Raw genomic sequence first — 14405 nt, forward strand, 5'->3', positions numbered from 1 at the left:
AATTGCCATTTTTACAGAGTTTTGCTTACTCAGAAGCTTCAATTTTGACCAATTTCAGGCACCGAAATGACTTTAAACACATTTATTTTAGTTGAAAAAGTAGTAATTCACATCCAACATTAATTTACAGCCAAAAGATTCAATGTTAAAATTTCATCGAAATTGACCATTTTGGGAACGTTCAACAGCTCCACGGTAATCGTTTTTCGGCAGAAAATTGATTTTTTGGACTGTACCTAAAATGATTAAAAATGTCAATTGGATCGTGCCTCATGTTGAATAACCACTTTTTAAACCCTCACAGGGACCAAAATTGCCATTTTTACAGAGTTTTGCTTACTCAGAAGCTTCAATTTTGACCAATTTCAGGCACAGAAATGACTTTAAACACATTTTTTTTAGTTGATAAAGTAATAATTCACATCCAACAGCAATTCACAGCCAAAAGATTAAATGTTAAAATTTCATCAAAATTGACCATTTTGGGAACGTTCGACAGCTCCGCGGTCATCGTTTTTCGGAAGAAAATTGAATTTTTGGACTGTACCTACAATGAATCACAATGTCAATTGGATCGTGCCTCATGTTGAATAACCACTTTTTAAACCCTCACAGGGACCAAAATTGCCATTTTTACAGAGTTTTGCTTACTCAGAAGCTTCAATTTTGACCAATTTCAGGCACCGAAATGACTTTAAACACATTTATTTTAGTTGAAAAAGTAATAATTCACATCCAACATTAATTTACAGCCAAAAGATTCAATGTTAAAATTTCATCGAAATTGACCATTTTGGGAACGTTCAACAGCTCCACGGTAATCGTTTTTCGGCAGAAAATTGATTTTTTGGACTGTACCTAAAATGATTCAAAATGTCAATTGGATCGTGCCTCATGTTGAATAACCACTTTTTAAACTCTCACAGTGACCAAAATTGCCATTTTTACAGAGTTTTGCTTACTCAGAAGCTTCAATTTTTACCAATTTCAGGCACAGAAATGACTTTAAAAACATTTATTTTAGTTGAAAAAGTAATAATTCACATCCAACATTAATTTACAGCCAAAAGATTCAATGTTAAAATTTCATAGAAATTGACCATTTTGGGAACGTTCGACAGCTCCGCGGTCATCGTTTTTCGGAAGAAAATTGAATTTTTGGACTGTACCTACAATGATTCACAATGTCAATTGGATCGTGCCTCATGTTGAATAACCACTTTTTAAACCCTCACAGGGACCAAAATTGCCATTTTTACAGAGTTTTGCTTACTCAGAAGCTTCAATTTTGACCAATTTCAGGCACAGAAATGACTTTAAACACATTTATTGTAGTTGAAAAAGTAATATTTCACATCCAACATTAATTTACAGCCAGAAGATTAAATGTTAAAATTTCATCGAAATTGACCTTTTTGGGAACGTTCAACAGCTCCGCGGTAATCGTTTTTCGGCAGAAAATTGATCTTTTGGACTGTACCTAAAATGATTCAAAATGTCGATTGGATCGATCCTCATGTTGAATAACCACTTTTTAAACTCTCACGTGACCAAAATTGCCATTTTTACAGAGTTTTGCTTACTCAGAAGGTTCAATTTTGACCAATTTCAGGCACAGAAATGACTTTAAAACATTTATTTTAGTTAAAAAAGTAATAATTCACATCCAACATTAATTTACAGCGAAAAGATTCAATGTTAAAATTTCATCGAAATTGACCATTTTGGGAACGTTCGACAGCTCTGCGGTCATCGTTTTTTGGCAGAAAATTAATTTTTTGGACTGTACCTAAAATGATTCAAAATGTCAATTGGATCGTGCCTCATGTTGAATATCCACTTTTTAAACCCTTACAGGGAACAAAATTGCCATTTTTACAGAGTTTTGCTTACTCAGAAGCTTTAATTTTGACCCATCCCAGGCACAGAAATGACTTTAAACACATTTATTTTAGTTGAAAAATTGATAAATCACATCCAACCGCAATTTACAGCCAAAAGATTAAATGTTAAAATTTCATTGAAATTGACCATTTTGGGAACGTTCGACAGCTCCGCGGTCATCGTTTTTCGGCAGAAAATTGATTTTTTGGGCTGTACCTACAATGATTCAAAATGTTTATTGGATCGTGAATCATGTTCAATAACCACTTTTTAAACCCTCACAGGGACCAAAATTGCAATTTTTACAGAGTTTTGCTTACTCAGAAGCTTCAATTTTGACCAATTTCAGGCACAGAAAAGACTTTAAACACATTTATTTTAGTTGAAAAAGTAATAATTCACATCCAACATTAATTTACAGCCAAAAGATTCAATGTTAAAATTTCATCGAAATTGACCATTTTGGGAACGTTCAACAGCTCCACGGTAATCGTTTTTTGGCAGAAAATTGATTTTTTGGACTGCACCTAAAATGATTCAAAATGTCAATTGGATCGTGCCTCATGTTGAATAACCACTTTTTAAACTCTCACAGTGACCAAAATTGCCATTTTTACAGAGTTTTGCTTACTCAGAAGCTTCAATTTTGACCAATTTCAGGCACAGAAATGACTTTAAACACATTTATTGTACTTGAAAAAGTAATAATTCACATCCAACATTAATTTACAGCCAGAAGATTAAATGTTAAAATTTCATCGAAATTGACCTTTTTGGGAACGTTCAACAGCTCCGCGGTAATCGTTTTTCGGCAGAAAATTGATCTTTTGGACTGTACCTAAAATGATTCAAAATGTCGATTGGATCGATCCTCATGTTGAATAACCTCTTTTTAAACTCTCACGTGACCAAAATTGCCATTTTTACAGAGTTTTGCTTACTCAGAAGGTTCAATTTTGACCAATTTCAGGCACAGAAATGACTTTAAACAAATTTTTTTTGTTGATAAAGTAATAATTCACATCCAACAGCAATTTACAGCCAGAAGATTAAATGTTAAAATTTCATAGAAATTGACCATTTTGGGAACGTTCGACAGCTCCGCGGTCATCGCTTTTCGGGAGAAAATTGATTTTTTGGACTGTAACTGAAATGATTCAAAATGTCAATTGGATCGTGCCTCATGTTGAATAACCACTTTTTAAACTCTCACAGTGACCAAAATTGCCATTTTTACAGTTTTGCTTACTCAGCAGCTTCAATTTTGGCCAATTTCAGGCACAGAAATGACTTTAAACACATTTATTTTAGTTGAAAAAAGTAATAATTCACATCCAACATTCATTTACAGGCAAAAGATTCAATGTTAAAATTTCATCGAAATTGACCATTTTGGGAATGTTCGACAGCTCCGCGGTCATCGTTTTTCCGGAGAAAATTGATTTTTTGGAATGTACCTAAAATGATTCAAAATGTCAATTGAATCGTGCCTCATGTTCAATAACCACTTTTTAAACCCTCACAGGGACCAAAATTGCCATTTTTACAGAGTTTTGCTTACTCAGAAGGTTCAATTTTGACCAATTTCAGGCACAGAAATGACTTTAAACACATTTATTTTAGTTGAAAAAGTAATAATTCACATCCAACATTAATTTACAGCCAAAAGATTCAATGTTAAAATTTCATCGAAATTGACCATTTTGGGAACGTTCGACAGCTCCGCGGTCATCGCTTTTCTGGAGAAAATTGATTTTTTGGACTGTACCTGAAATGATTCAAAATGTCAATTGGATCGTGCCTCATGTTGAATAACCACTTTTTAAACTCTCACAGTGACCAAAATTGCCATTTTTACAGAGTTTTGCTTACTCAGAAGCTTCAATTTTGGCCAATTTCAGGCACAGAAATGACTTTAAACACATTTATTTTAGTTGAAAAAGTAATAATTCACATCCAACATTCATTTACAGCCAAAAGATTCAATGTTAAAATTTCATCGAAATTGACCATTTTGGGAACGTTCGACAGCTCCGCGGTCATCGTTTTTCGGGAGAAAATTGATATTTTGGAATGTACCTAAAATGATTCAAAATGTCAATTGAATCGTGCCTCATGTTGAATAACCACTTTTTAAACCCTCACAGTGACCAAAATTGGAATTTTTACAGAGTTTTGCTTACTCAGTAGCTTTAATTATGACCAATTTCACGCACAGAAATGACTTTAAACACATTTATTTTAGTTGATAAAGTAATAATTCACATCCAACAGCAATTTACAGCAAAAAGATTAAATGTTAAAATTTCATCGAAATTGACCATTTTGGGAACGTTCAACAGCTCCGCGGTCATTGTTTTTCGGCAGAAAATTGAATTTTTGGAATGTACCTACAATGATTCAAAATGTCAATTGGATAGTGCCTCATGTTGAATAACCACTTTTTAAACCCTCACAGTGACCAAAATTGCCATTTTTAGAGTTTTGCTTACTCAAAAGCTTTAATTTAGACCAATTTCACGCACAGAAACTACTTTAAACACATTTATTTTAGTTGAAAAAGTAATAATTCACATCCAACATGAATTTACAGCCAAAAGATTCAATGTTAAAATTTCATCAAAATTGACCATTTTGGGAACGTTCGACAGCTCCGCGGTAATCGTTTTTCGGCAGAAAATTGATTTTTTGGACTGTACCTAAAATGATTAAAAATGTCAATTGGATCGTGCCTCATGTTGAATAACCACTTTTTAAACCCTCAATGGGACCAAAATTGCCATTTTTACAGAGTTTTGCTTACTCAGAAGCTTCAATTTTGACCAATTTCAGGCACAGAAATGACTTTAAACACATTTTTTTTAGTTGATAAAGTAATAATTCACATCCAACAGCAATTCACAGCCAAAAGATTAAATGTTAAAATTTCATCAAAATTGACCATTTTGGGAACGTTCGACAGCTCCGCGGTCATCGTTTTTCGGAAGAAAATTGAATTTTTGGACTGTACCTACAATGAATCACAATGTCAATTGGATCGTGCCTCATGTTGAATAACCACTTTTTAAACCCTCACAGGGACCAAAATTGCCATTTTTACAGAGTTTTGCTTACTCAGAAGCTTCAATTTTTGACCAATTTCAGGCACCGAAATGACTTTAAACACATTTATTTTAGTTGAAAAAGTAATAATTCACATCCAACATTAATTTACAGCCAAAAGATTCAATGTTAAAATTTCATCGAAATTGACCATTTTGGGAACGTTCAACAGCTCCACGGTAATCGTTTTTCGGCAGAAAATTGATTTTTTGGACTGTACCTAAAATGATTAAAAATGTCAATTGGATAGTGCCTCATGTTGAATAACCACTTTTTAAACCCTCACAGGGACCAAAATTGCCATTTTTACAGAGTTTTGCTTACTCAGAAGCTTCAATTTTGACCAATTTCAGGCACAGAAATGACTTTAAACACATTTTTTTTAGTTGATAAAGTAAAAATTTACATCCAACAGCAATTCACAGCCAAAAGATTAAATGTTAAAATTTCATCAAAATTGACCATTTTGGGAACGTTCGACAGCTCCGCGGTCATCGTTTTTCGGAAGAAAATTGAAATTTTGGACTGTACCTACAATGAATCACAATGTCAATTGGATCGTGCCTCATGTTGAATAACCACTTTTTAAACCCTCACAGGGACCAAAATTGCCATTTTTACAGAGTTTTGCTTACTCAGAAGCTTCAATTTTGACCAATTTCAGGCACCGAAATGACTTTAAACACATTTATTTTAGTTGAAAAAGTAATAATTCACATCCAACATTAATTTACAGCCAAAAGATTCAATGTTAAAATTTCATCGAAATTGACCATTTTGGGAACGTTCAACAGCTCCACGGTAATCGTTTTTCGGCAGAAAATTGATTTTTTGGACTGTACCTAAAATGATTCAAAATGTCAATTGGATCGTGCCTCATGTTGAATAACCACTTTTTAAACTCTCACAGTGACCAAAATTGCCATTTTTACAGAGTTTTGCTTACTCAGAAGCTTCAATTTTGACCAATTTCAGGCACAGAAATGACTTTAAACACATTTATTGTAGTTGAAAAAGTAATATTTCACATCCAACATTAATTTACAGCCAGAAGATTAAATGTTAAAATTTCATCGAAATTGACCTTTTTGGGAACGTTCAACAGCTCCGCGGTCATCGTTTTTCGGCAGAAAATTGATCTTTTGGACTGTACCTAAAATGATTCAAAATGTCGATTGGATCGATCCTCATGTTGAATAACCACTTTTTAAACTCTCACGTGACCAAAATTGCCATTTTTACAGAGTTTTGCTTACTCAGAAGGTTCAATTTTGACCAATTTCAGGCACAGAAATGACTTTAAACACATTTATTTTAGTTAAAAAAGTAATAATTCACATCCAACATTAATTTACAGCGAAAAGATTCAATGTTAAAATTTCATCGAAATTGACCATTTTGGGAACGTTCGACAGCTCTGCGGTCATCGTTTTTTGGCAGAAAATTAATTTTTTGGACTGTACCTAAAATGATTCAAAATGTCAATTGGATCGTGCCTCATGTTGAATATCCACTTTTTAAACCCTTACAGGGAACAAAATTGCCATTTTTACAGAGTTTTGCTTACTCAGAAGCTTTAATTTTGACCCATCCCAGGCACAGAAATGACTTTAAACACATTTATTTTAGTTGAAAAATTGATAAATCACATCCAACCGCAATTTACAGCCAAAAGATTAAATGTTAAAATTTCATTGAAATTGACCATTTTGGGAACGTTCGACAGCTCCGCGGTCATCGTTTTTTGGCAGAAAATTGATTTTTTGGGCTGTACCTACAATGATTCAAAATGTTTATTGGATCGTGAATCATGTTCAATAACCACTTTTTAAACCCTCACAGGGACCAAAATTGCAACTTTTTACAGAGTTTTGCTTACTCAGAAGCTTCAATTTTGACCAATTTCAGGCACAGAAAAGACTTTAAACACATTTATTTTAGTTGAAAAAGTAATAATTCACATCCAACATTAATTTACAGCCAAAAGATTCAATGTTAAAATTTCATCGAAATTGACCATTTTGGGAACGTTCAACAGCTCCACGGTAATCGTTTTTTGGCAGAAAATTGATTTTTTGGACTGCACCTAAAATGATTCAAAATGTCAATTGGATCGTGCCTCATGTTGAATAACCACTTTTTAAACTCTCACAGTGACCAAAATTGCCATTTTTACAGAGTTTTGCTTACTCAGAAGCTTCAATTTTGACCAATTTCAGGCACAGAAATGACTTTAAACACATTTATTGTAGTTGAAAAAGTAATAATTCACATCCAACATTAATTTACAGGAAAAAAGATTCAATGTTAAAATTTCATCGAAATTTACCATTTTGGGAACGTTCGACAGCTCCGCGGTCATCGCTTTTCGGGAGAAAATTGATTTTTTGGACTGTAACTGAAATGATTCAAAATGTCAATTGGATCGTGCCTCATGTTGAATAACCACTTTTTAAACTCTCACAGTGACCAAAATTGCCATTTTTACAGTTTTGCTTACTCAGCAGCTTCAATTTTGGCCAATTTCAGGCACAGAAATGACTTTAAACACATTTATTTTAGTTGAAAAAAGTAATAATTCACATCCAACATTCATTTACAGCCAAAAGATTCAATGTTAAAATTTCATCGAAATTGACCATTTTGGGAATGTTCGACAGCTCCGCGGTCATCGTTTTTCGGGAGAAAATTGATTTTTTGGAATGTACCTAAAATGATTCAAAATGTCAATTGAATCGTGCCTCATGTTCAATAACCACTTTTTAAACCCTCACAGGGACCAAAATTGCCATTTTTACAGAGTTTTGCTTACTCAGAAGGTTCAATTTTGACCAATTTCAGGCACAGAAATGACTTTAAACACATTTATTTTAGTTGAAAAAGTAATAATTCACATCCAACATTAATTTACAGGAAAAAAGATTCAATGTTAAAATTTCATCGAAATTTACCATTTTGGGAACGTTCGACAGCTCCGCGGTCATCGCTTTTCGGGAGAAAATTGATTTTTTGGACTGTAACTGAAATGATTCAAAATGTCAATTGGATCGTGCCTCATGTTGAATAACCACTTTTTAAACTCTCACAGTGACCAAAATTGCCATTTTTACAGTTTTGCTTACTCAGCAGCTTCAATTTTGGCCAATTTCAGGCACAGAAATGACTTTAAACACATTTATTTTAGTTGAAAAAAGTAATAATTCACATCCAACATTCATTTACAGCCAAAAGATTCAATGTTAAAATTTCATCGAAATTGACCATTTTGGGAACGTTCGACAGCTCTGCGGTCATCGTTTTTCGACAGAAAATTAATTTTTTGGACTGTACCTAAAATGATTCAAAATGTCAATTGGATTGTGCCTCATGTTGAATATCCACTTTTTAAACCCTTACAGGGAACAAAATTGCCATTTTTACAGAGTTTTGCTTACTCAGAAGCTTTAATTTTGACCCATCCCAGGCACAGAAATGACTTTAAACACATTTATTTTAGTTGAAAAATTGATAAATCACATCCAACCGCAATTTACAGCCAAAAGATTAAATGTTAAAATTTCATTGAAATTGACCATTTTGGGAACGTTCGACAGCTCCGCGGTCATCGTTTTTCGGCAGAAAATTGATTTTTTGGGCTGTACCTACAATGATTCAAAATGTCAATTGGATCGTGAATCATGTTCAATAACCACTTTTTAAACCCTCACAGGGACCAAAATTGCCATTTTTACAGAGTTTTGCTTACTCAGAAGCTTCAATGTTGACCAATTTCAGGCACAGAAAAGACTTTAAACACATTTATTTTAGTTGAAAAAGTAATAATTCACATCCAACATTAATTTACAGCCAAAAGATTCAATGTTAAAATTTCATCGAAATTGACCATTTTGGGAACATTCAACAGCTCCACGGTAATCGTTTTTCGGCAGAAAATTGATTTTTTGGACTGCACCTAAAATGATTCAAAATGTCAATTGGATCGTGCCTCATGTTGAATAACCACTTTTTAAACTCTCACAGTAACCAAAATTGCCATTTTTACAGAGTTTTGCTTACTCAGAAGCTTTAATTTTGACCAATTTCACGCCCAGAAATTACTTTAAACACATTTTTTTTAGTTGATAAAGTAATAATTCACATCCAACAGCAATTTACAGCCATAAGATTAAATGTTAAAATTTCATTGAAATTGACCATTTTGGGAACGTTCGACAGCTCCGCGGTCATCGTTTTTCGGAAGAAAATTGAATTTTTGGACTGTACCTACAATGATTCACAATGTTAATTGGATCGTGCCTCATGTTGAATAACCACTTTTTAAACCCTCACAGGGACCAAAATTGCCATTTTTACAGAGTTTTGCTTACTCAGAAGCTTCAATTTTGACCAATTTCAGGCACAGAAATGACTTTAAACACATTTATTTTAGTTGAAAAAGTAATAATTCACATCCAACATTAATTTACAGCCAAAAAATTCAATGTTAAAATTTCATCGAAATTGACCATTTTGGGAACGTTCGACAGCTCCGCGGTCATCGCTTTTCGGGAGAAAATGGATTTTTTGGACTGTACCTGAAATGATTCAAAATGTCAATTGGATCGTGCCTCATGTTGAATAACCACTTTCTAAACTCTCACAGTGACCAAAATTGCCATTTTTACAGAGTTTTGCTTACTCAGAAGCTTCAATTTTGGCCAATTTCAGGCACAGAATTGACTTTAAACACATTTATTTTAGTTGAAAAAGTAATAATTCACATCCAACATTCATTTACAGCCAAAAGATTTAATGTTAAAATTTCATCGAAATTGACCATTTTGGGAACGTTCGACAGCTCCGCGGTCATCGTTTTTCGGGAGAAAATTTATATTTTGGAATGTACCTAAAATGATTCAAAATGTCAATTGAGTCATGCCTCATGTTGAATAACCACTTTTTAAACCCTCACAGGGACCAATTTTGGAATTTTTACAGAGTTTTGCTTACTCAGTAGCTTTAATTATGACCAATTTCACGCACAGAAATTACTTTAAACACATTTATTTTAGTTGATAAAGTAATAATTCACATCCAACAGCAATTTACAGCCAAAATATTAAATGTTAAAATTTCATCGAAATTGACCATTTTGGGAACGTTCAACAGCTCCGCGGTCATCGTTTTTCGGCAGAAAATTGAATTTTTGGACTGTACCTAAAATGATTCAAAATGTCAATTGGATCGTGCCTCACGTTGAATAACCACTTTTTAAACCCTCACAGGGACCAAAATTGCCATTTTTACAGAGTTTTGCTTACTCAGAAGCTTCAATTTTGACCAATGTCAGGCACAGAAATGACTTTAAACACATTTATTTTATTTGAAAAAGTAATAATTCACATCCAACATTAATTTACAGCCAAAAGATTCAATGTTAAAATTTCATCGAAATTGACCAATTTTGAGAACGTTTGACAGCTCCGCGGTAATCGTTTTTCGGCAGAAAATTGATTTTTTGGACTGTACCTAAAATGATTCAAAATGTCAATTGGATCGTGCCTCATGTTGAATAACCACTTTTTAAACCCTCACAGTGACCAAAATTGCCATTTTTACAGAGTTTTGCTTACTCAAAAGCTTTAATTTAGACCAATTTCACGCACAGAAACTACTTTAAACACATTTATTTTAGTTGAAAAAGTAATAATTCACATCCAACATGAATTTACAGCCAAAAGATTCAATGTTAAAATTTCATCAAAATTGACCATTTTGGGAACGTTCGACAGCTCCGCGGTAATCGTTTTTCGGCAGAAAATTGATTTTTTGGACTGTACCTAAAATGATTAAAAATGTCAATTGGATCGTGCCTCATGTTGAATAACCACTTTTTAAACCCTCACAGGGACCAAAATAGCCATTTTTACAGAGTTTTGCTTACTCAGAAGCTTCAATTTTGACCAATTTCAGGCACAGAAATGACTTTAAACAAATTTTTTTAGTTGATAAAGTAATAATTCACATCCAACAGCAATTCACAGCCAAAAGATTAAATGTTAAAATTTCATCAAAATTGACCATTTTGGGAACGTTCGACAGCTCCGCGGTCATCGTTTTTCGGAAGAAAATTGAATTTTTGGACTGTACCTACAATGAATCACAATGTCAATTGGATCGTGCCTCATGTTGAATAACCACTTTTTAAACCCTCACAGGGACCAAAATTGCCATTTTTACAGAGTTTTGCTTACTCAGAAGCTTCAATTTTGACCAATTTCAGGCACCGAAATGACTTTAAACACATTTATTTTAGTTGAAAAAGTAATAATTCACATCCAACATTAATTTACAGCCAAAAGATTCAATGTTAAAATTTCATCGAAATTGACCATTTTGGGAACGTTCGACAGCTCCGCGGTCATCGCTTTTCGGAGAAAATTGATTTTTTGGACTGTACCTGAAATGATTCAAAATGTCAATTGGATCGTGCCTCATGTTGAATAACCACTTTTTAAACTCTCACAGTGACCAAAATTGCCATTTTTACAGAGTTTTGCTTACTCAGAAGCTTCAATTTTGGCCAATTTCAGGCACAGAAATGACTTTAAACACATTTATTTTAGTTGAAAAAGTAATAATTCACATCCAACATTCATTTACAGCCAAAAGATTTAATGTTAAAATTTCATCGAAATTGACCATTTTGGGAACGTTCGACAGCTCCGCGGTAATCGTTTTTCGGCAGAAAATTGATTTTTTGGACTGTACCTAAAATGATTCAAAATGTCAATTGGATCGTGCCTCATGTTGAACATCCACTTTTTTAACCCTCACAGGGAACAAAATTGCCATATTCACAGAGTTTTGCTTACTCAGAAGCTTTAATTTTGACCCATCCCAGGCACAGAAATGACTTTAAACACATTTATTTTAGTTGAAAAATTGATAATTCACATCCAACCGCAATTTACAGCCAAAAGATTAAATGTTAAAATGTCATCGAAATTGACCATTTTGGGAACGTTCGACAGCTCCGCGGTCATCGTTTTTCGGCAGAAAATTGATTTTTTGGGCTGTACCTACAATGATTCAAAATGTCAATTGGATCGTGAATCATGTTCAATAACCACTTTTTAAACCCTCACAGGGACCAAAATTGCCATTTTTACAGAGTTTTGCTTACTCAGAAGCTTCAATTTTGACCAATTTCAGGCACAGAAATGACTTTAAACACATTTATTTTAGTTGAAAAAGTAATAATTCACATCCAACATTAATTTACAGCCAAAAGATTCAATGTTAAAATTTCATCGAAATTGACCATTTTGGGAACGTTCAACAGCTCCGCGGTAATCGTTTTTCGGCAGAAAATTGATTTTTTGGACTGTACCTAAAATGATTCAAAATGTCGATTGGATCGTGCCTCATGTTGAATAACCACTTTTTAAACTCTCACGTGACCAAAATTGCCATTTTTACAGAGTTTTGCTTACTCAGAAGGTTCAATTTTGACCAATTTCAGGCACAGAAATGACTTTAAACACATTTATTTTAGTTAAAAAAGTAATAATTCACATCCAACATTAATTTACAGCCAAAAGATTCAATGTTAAAATTTCATCGAAATTGACCATTTTGGGAACGTTCGACAGCTGTGCGGTCATCGTTTTTCGGCAGAAAATTAATTTTTTGGACTGTACCTAAAATGATTCAAAATGTCAATTGGATCGTGCCTCATGTTGAATATCCACTTTTTAAACCCTCACAGGGAAAAAAATTGCCATTTTTACAGAGTTTTGCTTACTCAGAAGCTTTAATTTTGACCAATTTCACGCCCAGAAATTACTTTAAACACATTTTTTTTAGTTGATAAAGTAATAATTCACAGCCAACAGCAATTTACAGCCAGAAGATTAAATGTTAAAATTTCATCGGAATTGACAATTTTGGGAACGTTCGACAGCTCCGCGGTCATCGTTTTTCGGAAGAAAATTGAATTTTTGGACTGTACCTACAATGATTCACAATGTTAATTGGATCGTGCCTCATGTTGAATAACCACTTTTTAAACCCTCACAGGGACCAAAATTGCCATTTGGTCACTGAAATTACGGCAACCTCGCAAATTGACTGTCCACCGGTGGATATTCCACCTATATTGCCCATTACAACTCCGCTTTCCAATCTACCCTTGATTACAAAGGATAGGTTAGTTTCCCTCATGGGACGGGTCAAGTCTGGCTCTAGGTCGGATCCATGCCCACCTGAAGTGTTTAAACTTGCACTCCCGGGCATAGAGGAAGACGTGCTGAGGCTCCTGAACCTCTCTCTACATACTGGTCAGATGACTTCCGCCTTCAAGGAAGCCCGTCTGATTCCTTTGTTGAAAAAACCGGGGGCAGACGCAAAATGTCTGAAAAACGTTAGACCAATCTCCCAGCTACCATTCTTGGCGAAGGTTCTGGAGCAGCATGTCCTCACCACCCTTTCAGCACATCTGGAAAACAACACGCTGTTAGAGCCGAATCAAGCAGGCTTCCGTGCGAATCACAGCACGGAGCTGGTTATGGTGTCAATCGTAGATGAGCTTAGGAACAGAGCAGACAAGAAAATCCCGGGGGCCCTGGTGCTGTTGGACCTCTCCGCGGCATTTGATACTGTGTGTCATGAACAACTATTGTCGCGGATGAGGGACTTTGGCATCCAGGGCATAGCATTGGCATGGTTCACATCCTTCCTTCAAGGGAGGACACAGAAAGTGCAATTAGGTGACATGCTTTCTACCGCAACTTCGATCACTTGCGGAGTCCCACAAGGGTCTGCTCTGTCACCCCTACTGTTCAATATATACCTACAGCCTTTGATTCGAATGCTCAATCAAATGGACTGTCAGGTATATAACTACGCAGACGACACCCAGATTATCATCCAGTTGGAGGATAGCCAGAATGCTTTTACCAGACTGCAAAACATCCTGAGAAGCACAGCTAACTGGATGTCCGGCAACTCCCTAAAAATCAACCCGGACAAAACCGAGGTGTTGCCGATTACCATCGCTGGCAACCCTTGGTGTGATCGTTTCTGGCCTGGGGAGTTGGGCACGCCTCCAGAACCGGCGGAGGTGGTTAAGAGCCTGGGCATCCAGGTGGACAGTAAGCTGTCCATGAAAAAGCAAGTCAGAGCTGTGGTGGGCTGCTGTGTTGGCCTCCTTCGCCAACTCAGGAAAGTTTCCCCGCTGTTCTCTTTCTCCACTCTAAAGAGTGCGGTCTCTGCAATGATTTTAGCCAGGCTGGACTATGGCAATTCATTGTATATAGGACTTCCACAGGGCCTTCTCAACAGAATGCAGACGGTTATGAATGATGATGCTAGGCTCATTTTTAAGAAATCAAGGAGTACCCAGGCATCCCCCCTCCTGCGGGAACTCCACTGGCTGC

Source organism: Lissotriton helveticus, chromosome 9 (genome assembly GCF_964261635.1).
Source record: "Lissotriton helveticus chromosome 9, aLisHel1.1, whole genome shotgun sequence".
Taxonomy (NCBI): domain Eukaryota; kingdom Metazoa; phylum Chordata; class Amphibia; order Caudata; family Salamandridae; genus Lissotriton; species Lissotriton helveticus.